Raw genomic sequence first — 9,865 nt, 5'->3', positions numbered from 1 at the left:
TTTCTTTAAAGTAGCATCCAAATCCATCACAATATAGTAGCCATATCTAGGAAAACCAAAGTTCCAAAGGCTGGGCTTACTATAGTGTAAGAGGTCTTACAATACGTTTTGTAGTGATTCTTATGTTGATGTCAATAATATTTGCTGGTCTGTCGTGTGCAATGAGGAGCAACCAGACGCTGCACTTGACACATTTATGAAGTTGCTTATTCCAGTTACTAATAAGCATGCACCCATTAAGAAAATGACTGTAAAAATGGTTGAATCCCCTTGGCTTGATGAGGAATAGAACAATTGTATGGTTGAGATGAATGAGGCAAAAGGTATGGCAAATAACTCTGGCAGCACAACCGATTGGCAAACGTACTGCAAATTGAGAAATCATGTGACTAAACTGAATAAAAAGAAGAAACTACTATGAAACAAAGAAAGATAGTAAAACGCTTTGGAACACCTTAAATTACATTTTGGGCAAAAAGGCAAACTCGGCTCCATCATTCATTGAATCAGATGGCTCATTCATCGCAAAACCCACTACTTTAATGATTTTTTAATTGTCAAGATTACAAACTTAGGCATGACATGCCAGCAACAAACGCTACAACAGACACTACATATCCAAGTATATCTGACCAAGTTATGAAAGACAAGTATTGTAATTTTGAATTCCGTTAAGTGAGTGTGGAAGAGGTGAAAACATTATTGTCTATCAACAATGACAAGCCACTGGAGTCTGACAACTTGGATGGAAAATTACTGAGGATAACAGCGGACGATATTGCAACTCCTATTTGCCATATCTTCAATTTAAGCCTACTAGAAAGTGTGCCCCCTCAGGCCTGGAGGGAAGCAAAAGTCATTCCGCTACCTAAGAATAGTAAAGCCCCCTTTACTGGCTCAAATAGCCGACCAATCAGCCTGTTACCAACCCTTAGTAAACTTTTGGAAAAAATTATGTTTGACCAGATACAATGCTATTTTACAGTAAACAAATTGACAACAGACTTTCAGCACGCTTATAGGGAAGGACATTCAATAACTACAGCACTTACACAAATGACTGATGATTGGCTGAGAGAAATTGATGATACAAAGATTGTGGGGGCTGTTTTGTTAGACTTCAGTGTGGCTTTTGACATTATCGATCATAGTCTGCTGATGGAAAAACGTATGTGTTATGGCTTTACACTCCCTGCTATATTGTGGATAAAGTGTTACCTGTCTAACACAACACATAGGGTGTTCTTTAATGGAAGCCTCTCCAACATAATCCAGGTAGAATCAGGAATTCCCCAGGGCAGCTGTCTAGGCCCCTTACTTTTTTCAATCTTTACTAACGAGTAAAGCCAGTGCGTCTATGTATGCGGATGACTCAACACTATACACGTCAGCTACTACAGCGACTGAAATAACTGCAACACTTAACAAAGAGCTGCAGTTCGTTTCAGAATGGGTGGCAAGGAATAAGTTAGTCCTCAATATTTAAAAAACAAAAAGCATTGTATTTGGGACAAATCATTCATTAAACCTCAACTAAATCCCATAATGAATAATGTGGAAGTTGAGCAAGTTGAGGTGACTAAACTGCTTGGAGTAACCCTGGATTGTAAACAGTCATGGTTAAAACAAATTGATACAACAGTAGCTAAGATGGGGTGAAGTCTGTCCATAATAAAGCGCTGCTCTGCCTTCTTAACAACATTATCAACAAGCCAGGTCCTACAGGCCCTAATTTTGTCGCACCGGTTCAGTCGTGTGGTCAGGTGCCACATAGAGGGACTTAGGAAAATTACAATTGGCTCAGAACAGGGCAACACGGCTGGCCCTGAAATGTACACGGTGAGCTAACATTAATGATATGCATGCCAATCTCTCATGGCTCAAAGTGGAGGAGAGATTGACTTCATCACTACTTGTTTTTGTAAGAAGTGTTGACGAACTGAATGCACCGAGCTGTCTGTTTAAACTACTACCACACAGCTCGGACACCCAGGCATACCCCACAAGACATGCCACCAGAGGTCTCTTCACAATCCCCAAGTCCAGAACAGACTATGGGAGGTGCAGAGTACTACATACAGTAGAGCCATGACTACATGGAACTCTATTCCACATCAGGTAACTGATGTAAGCAGTAGAATCAGATTTATAAAACAGATTTAAAAAACGTATTATGGAACAGTGGGGACTGTGAAGAGAGACACAAGTACAGACACGCTAGCACACGCACTCTACACACACGTACATTGCAATATTGTTGTATGGTGGTATTATACATTTTGTATTGTAGATATGTAGTGGTGTAATAATGTTATGATGTACTGTTTTATCTTTTTTGTGTGTAATGTAAGTGCCTTAATGTGTTTGGACCCTAGGAAGAGTAGTAGCTGCCTAGGCAGCAGCTAATGGGGATCCCTAATGAATACAAATACAAACACCTTTAGGTAGCGCCCCCTATTTGATTTATAGAAAAACATTCCTTTGTCTGATCTTCCCTGTTTTTGTTTTGCTCCACTTTTTGGTTTGCTTCCTGTCTTTAAGTTTGGTGTGGGTTTTTGTTTTGTTTGCCTCTTCTTGGGCAAATTTAGTGGGCGCTCATGGTGGGTGTCTTTTAGGTTCCAGTTGTTGTTGCTAGTCAACTTTCTGTGGACACCCCATGAGTGTTGTTCAGAACCACTCCTATAACCCCACCTGTTTCGTTTTGGTTGTTGTCAGTGACTCTTTGTTAGTTCCCCCTGTTTGAGCGACATTATATGGTTGTAATCCATGGTTCAGTTTTCTTTAAACAGCCACTACAAACTTCAGCTAACGTTAGATAGCTAATTAGCACAGGTGGTCGCCTCTTGTCTTACGTCTGTTTTCCGTAAACAAGCACTGTAACATGGAGATATGGCTATGTGGGAACACTAACTCTTTCAAGGTGTGTATACAGTGCATTCGGAAAGTATTCAGACCCCTTCCCTTCTTCCACAATTTGTTACTTTACAGCCATTTTCTAAAATTGATTAAATAAAACATTTTCCTCATCAATCTACACACAATACCCCATAATGACAAAGTAAAAACAGGTTTTTATAAATTTCTGCTAATTTATAACATTTAAAAAACAGAAATTCCTTATTTATATAAGTATTCAGCTCAGCGATGTGTGTTAATGTTCAGATTGAGCATCGGGGATCTTAACAAAACTCTCCCCTACAGAAGACTACTTCGTCCATGTCACACCCTGATCTAGATAACTCTTGTTGGTTGGGTCAGGGTGTGAGTTTCAGTTGTGATCTATGTGATTGTTATATCTATGTTTAGATCTAGTTTTATATTTCTATGTTTGGCCGGGTGTGATTCCCAATCAGAGGCAGCTGTCGCTCGTTGTCTCTGATTGGGGATCATACTTAGGCAGCCTGGTTGCCTACCTTAGTTGTGGGATCTTGTTTGTGTTCCTGTTTGGCTTGTTGTGAGTATAGCCCATAGGACTTCACATTACGTTGCTTTGTTATTTTGTCAAGTGTTTATTCATCTTAATAAACATGTACGCATACCACGCTGCACCTTGGTCTGACCCGTCTCTCAACGACCGTGACAGAAGATCCCACCACCAACGGACCAAGCAGCGTGCCCAGGAGGAGCAAACACCCTGGGCACAGGTGGGGAAATTGTGTTCTTGGGAGGAGATTTTCGCTGGAAAAGGACCCTGGGCGAAGAGGAAGCCCGAGAGGCAGCCCCAATAAAAAAAATTGGGGGGGCAAAGGGGTGGTCGAGGATCGAGAGAGAAGAGCCCCGACCATTGCACCCGTGGGGGTTCACTCGTGGGGGCTCCTGGAGGAGTCCTCACTGGAGGGGGATTGGCGGTGGAGAGAGAAGGACTGGAACAGTCGTGGATCTCCAATGCCAGTTCCCAGCCCGGTACGCCCCGTGCCTGCTCCTCACACCAAGCCAGTGGTGCGTGTTCCCAGTCCGGCACGACCCGTGCCTGCTCCTCGCACCAAGCCAGTGGTGCCTGTCGCCAGCCCGGTACGCCCGTACCTGCTCCCCACACCAAACCAGTGGTGCGTGTATCCGGTCCGGTATGGCTCGTACCTGCTCCCCGCACCAGACTAGTGGTGCGTGTCGCTAGCTCGGTACGCCCCGTACCTGCTCCCCTCACCAAACCAGTGGTGCGTGTTCCCAGTCCAGTACGCCCCGTACCTACTCCCCGCACCAAACCAGTGGTGCGTGTATCCGGTCCGGTACAGGTCGTACCTGCTCCCCGCACCAGACTAGTGGTGCGTGTCGCTAGCTCGGTACGCCCCGTACCTGTTCCCTACACCAAACCAATGGTGCGTGTCGCCAGCCCGGTACGCCCTGTACCTGCTCCCCGCACCAAACCAGTGGTGCGTGTCTCCAGTCCGGCACGACCCGTGTCTGCTCCTCGCACCAGACCAGTGGTGCGTGTTCCCAGTCCAGCTCTGTTCAGCGGCTCCACTCTGGAGCCAGAGCATTCCGCTCCACCGGTGCCCAGTTCAGCTCCATCAGGCCTTGGGAGGACCTTAGGAGAGGCCGCTTCGATGGGTGTCTGGGTAGGCCAGCTCCGGCTTCAGCTTGGGCATCCTCCGACTGGGCAGGCTTCCCTGGAGCAGCGTCGGGATCCGCCGGCTCCTCCTTCCGCTTGGTTCCTTGCCCAAGTCTCTCGAACACCGTCACTTCCCCGGTGCTCTCCTCATCGCCACCTGTCTCCTCGGCTGGGGTCTCAGTTTTGAGTTCTCCGAACGCAGAGGTCTGGCCGAAACTGACTCCTCCAAACAGGGACACGGGAGGCGCTGGCTGGGACTGCAGGACTTTGGCAGAGAAGCTGAAGGAGGAGGGGCTGCTGGGGACCGGGGCTGGTTGGGGGACGGCGGTGCTGCAGCTGGTATTGGTGCTGGAAAGGGCGGCCGGCTGGGAGAAAGTGAATTGCAGGCCGCTGGCGGAGCTGGTACTGCAGGTGAGAGGGTCTTTCTGGGCCAGGCTGAAAAAGGCGCTGGGGGCGGATATGGAGGGGGCTGCTGCCGGCTGGGAGAAGCTGAAGCTAAGTGGGTTGCTTATGGCTCCGGTCAGGAGAGTGAAGCCTGAGCTGGCCGGTCCACTGCTGTCCATGCTGCTGGAGGAGGGCTGGGTGGTGGTGATGCCACCGAAGGGCTGTTGGGATGCATCGGCTGACTGGGGGTTGGCCGGCTCTGGACTGGCGCTGAAGATGGGCTTAAACAGTGCCTCGTTGGATGGTTTGAAGCTGAATTCAGATGTGCCGAAGCCTCTGCTCCGGACGACACTCTGAGCTGTGCCAAAGGAGGTGGTCGTGGCGCTGGGCTGTGGCTGGCCAAAGGGTGATTGGCCAAAGCTCAGAGTGTGCCGACCCTGTGGTAGTCGTAGTGGGGCCGGAGGAAGCCTGGGAGATCCCAGAGGAGAGGCCGAACGCCGGGATCTGCTGCTGCCCGTATGCAGGCTGCTGCCTAAAGGCAGAGCTCTGTCCAAAAGCGGACATCTGTCTAAACCCAGAGCTCTGACTCTGTCTGATGGCCTGACCGTACGAAGGCGGGGGAGGACCACCAAACCCAGAGCTACTCTGCCCCAATGAGGCCTGACCATAGGCTGGAGGCTGACTTATTGAAGAGAATGTCGACGACTGCCCTGACGCCTGCCCTAGTGCACCCCTTTGCCCAAAAACAGAGGCTTGTCCGAGTGAAGACGTCTGCCCAAAAGCTGGAAACTGTACAAAGACGGAGGTCTGTCCAGAGGCCTGACCAAAGACTGACGGCTGACTGAAGGCAGACAGTTGCCCGGATGTCACTCTGACCAAATGCTACATTCTGTGGAGGGTTGGTGGAGCCCTCCAGTCCGAAGGCCTGAAACAAGCCACCAGTCTTGTTAGATATGCTGGGGGCCTGGAAACTAACTAACTACCCAAATGAAACATTTTGATTTGAAAGGACAGCAGGTGCAGGAACTTAACTGAAACATTTAAAGATCTCCTCAATTTAAGGTAAGGTTTGACCCTTGTATGATCTAAATTGATATTGTTTTATGATGATACATCTATCTTTTCATATGTGAAAATCTTTATAAAACAGAAAATTGACAATTCAATGGATAACAATCAACAAAGAGGTAAGAATATGTAGGCTATAAGAATATGTTGAAGGCTAGCTGTATTGGGTGCAGATGACTGAACTGCTCACTTTTGTGTCTGTGTCTACAGGTATACAGACATGGAGGCATACAAAGGTATGTCAATTGGTATTGGTATGTTATGCAGATCACATGTACCATCCTCCTCCCTTACCTCTTCAATGAATATCCCATAGGCCTCTACATTATGGACAAGGTATGTGTATGAAAACCACTATCAAAAGTTTTTTTCATTCACATTTACCACAAAAACCAAGGTATGAATACTGTCATGTGCATGTTTTGTTAATCATCTGTATAATTACAATTTTTTTGGATTCACAGACTTGACCCACCCTAAACCTCTGAATATAACAGGAAACCTGTTCAATCAACATGCACTGCAAAATCATTCTGGATATGGATATGGAGAACATCAACATGCCAGAGGACATACCCACTGGACATGGGGCTCTGCAGGGAGTTTACCTCATATTTTGATTTTTTTTATTCTGCTTTGCCACTAAAATCATAATAAACACTGACAACTAAAATATTGTGTTATTGTTATGCGTATTATTAATAGTAATAATAATAGGGGAAGGGGTAGTTCAAAAATCAACCCCAAAAGGTTCTTCAAAAGGTGTTCCTTCCGTAAATCGTTGAGTTAGTCGGCTGTAAATTGGAATGTCTAGGAAAATATCAACCAAGCTAGCTAGCACTAGCTAACGTTACCTATCTAACGTTTGTTTGCCCTTAAGCAAATTTACAAGACGTACTTCTTGAAAATGAAGGAAATGTCTGTGATGACACTTAAAACGTTTGGTTGTGTTTTATAATACTGACGGTTTTAAACAAGATAACTAGTGACCTACTTTTTTATGATTCCCTTCTTTGACTTTATGCTCATGGATTTGAAAACAGAAACGTGCTGACAACCGGTCTGGTCCCAAGTGTTTATTAGATTCCCGGTTTCCCCCAAAGACCGTACAGTATGAAGATAGAAATAAACTGCTTTTCCAATAGATGGGTTGGTTGTTCAGCAACAAAAACGAAAAGTACGCAACTATGGGGCAAAACAGATGAGGTTGGCTTAGGTTGTTGACAACATGTAATCTATATTTCCTCTCCAATGTTTATTGAAAACATAAATACATTTGCACAATGACCACTTGTTGTCTCAGATTCATAGCTACAGTTGTTGGTTGCCATATTAGCATTGAAATGCTATCAGTCAAACACCTCAAAACAAGAGATGGTATGCTATGCGATGGTACGCTATGCCCTCCGACGAACCATCAAACAGGCAAAGAGTCAATACAGGACTAAGATTGAATCGTACTACACTGGCTCTGACGCTCGTCGGATGTGGCAGGGCTTGAAAACTATTACAGACTACAAAGGGAAGCACAGCCGCGAGCTGCCCAGTGACACAAGACTTCCAGACGAGCTAAACCACTTCTATGCTCGCTTCGAGGCAGGCAACACTGAAGCATGCATGAGAGCACCAGCTGTTCCGGATGACTATGTGATCACGCTCTCCGTAGCCGATGTGAGTAAGACTTTTAAGCAGGTCAACATTCACAAGGCCGCAGGGCCAGACGGATTACCAGGACGTGTACTCCGAGCATGTGCTGACCAACTGGCAAGTGTCTTCACTGACATTTTCAACATGTCCCTGACTGAGTCTGTAATACCAACATGTTTCAAGCAGACCACCATAGTCCCCGTGCCCAAGGACTCTAAGATAACCTGCCTAAATGACTACCGACCCGTAGCACTGACGTCTGTAGCCATGAAGTGCTTTGAAAGGCTGGTCATGGCTCACATCAACAGCATTATCCCAGAAACCCTAGACCCACTCCAATTTGCATACCGCCCCAACAGATCCACAGATGATGCAATCTCTATTGCACTCCACACTGCCCTTTCCCACCTGGACAAGAGGAACACCTACGTGAGAATGCTATTCATTGACTACAGCTCAGCATTCAACACCATAGTGCCCTCAAAGCTCATCACTAAGCTAAGGATCCTGGGACTAAACACCTCCCTCTGCAACTGGATCCTGGACTTCCTGACAGGCCGCCCCCAAGTGGTAAGGGTAGGTAACAACACATCTGCCACACTGATCCTCAACACGGGGGCCCCTCAGGGGTGCGTGCTCAGTCCCCTCCTGTACTCCCTGTTCACCCATGACTGCATGGCCAGGCACGACTCCAACACCATCATTAAGTTTGCCAACGACACAACAGTGGTAGGCCTGATCACCGACAACGATGAGACAGCCTATAGGGAGGAGGTCAGAGACCTGGCCGTGTGGTGCCAGGACAACAACCTCTCCCTCAACGTGACCAAGACAAAGGAGATGATTGTGGACTACAGGAAAAAAAAGAGGACTGAGCACGCCCCCATTCTCATCGACAGGGCTGTAGTGGAACAGGTTGAGAGCTTCAAGTTTCTTGGTGTTGTGGGGTTCTATTTTCTCATAATTGGATCTGTATGTGATGAATAGCTTAGAAGGAATGCATTAATGATAAGCATAGGTTTGTACTATACTGATATAAATTGTTTCACATAACAGGCTGTGATTCATGTAAGGAACGTTAGGGGGTAGGACAGATAAGACTTGTATTTCTTACAGATACGAACACTGCCTCTTTGTTGTCTGTGAACCGTTGTCTGTGAACCGTCCTTGAACGTAGGTACGTACAGTCTTTTGGGTGCTGACTCCACAGGTTGTTATGATAAAAACGTATGCCTGGCAACAGTGTGCAACAAGTGGAGCGCCAAGAGGCTGGGACCAGCCGGTGCGCCAACGGATAGGCTGAGTAAGTCTAAACCACGCTCAGTCTCTACTCTGATTGGCCAGCAGGGAGTGGGAAATATCTCTGTCAGAGTATTTGAAGAAGAACCTGTAACAATGGATTAGTTCTCTGTCTGCCCTGCGTGGTATTTCAGTGAGCCCGTATACGAACCAACATACTTATCATACATACATTTTGCATATAATAAATTTAGCTTGGATTGAATATCTCTTGATTATGTTTTCTCTTATTCCAATACCAGATTTGAATTACGCAATTTCTAACAGTGTCCACATCACCAACGAACTATCATGGTCCAAACACACCAAGACAGTCGTGAAGAGGGCACGACAAAGCCTATTCCCCATCAGGAGACTGAAAAGATTTGGCATGGGTCCTCAGATCCTCAAAAAATTATACAGCTGCACCATCGAGAGCATCCTGACTGGTTGCATCACCGCCTGGTATGGCAACTGCTTGGCCTCCGACCGCAAGGCACTACAGAGGGTAGTGCGTATGTCCCAGTACATCATTGGGGCCAAGCTTCCTGCCATCCAGGACCTCTATACCAGGCGGTGTCAGAGGAAAGCCCTCAAAATTGTCAAAGACTCCAGCCACCCTAGTCATAGACTGTTCTCTCTGCTACCGCACGGCAAGCGGTACCGGAGTGCCAAGTCTAGGTCCAAAAGACTTCTCAACAGCTTCTACCCCCAAACCATAAGACTCCTGAACAGCTAATCATGGCTACCTGGACTATTTGCACTGCCCCCCCCCCCCCCCCCCCCCATCCTTTTACGCTGCTGCTACTCTGTTAATTATTTATGCATAGTCACTTTAACTCTGCCCACATGTACATATTACTACAACTACCTCAACTAGCCGGTGCCCCCGCACATTGACTCTGCACCGGTACCCCCCTGTATATATAGCCTCCCTAC

The sequence above is a fragment of the Coregonus lavaretus genome, assembly GCF_964263955.1.
Source record: "Coregonus lavaretus genome assembly, chromosome: 16".
Classification (NCBI taxonomy): Eukaryota; Metazoa; Chordata; class Actinopteri; order Salmoniformes; family Salmonidae; genus Coregonus; species Coregonus lavaretus.
The sequence above is the reverse complement of the archived record's forward strand: the minus strand, read 5'-3'. Positions refer to the sequence as shown.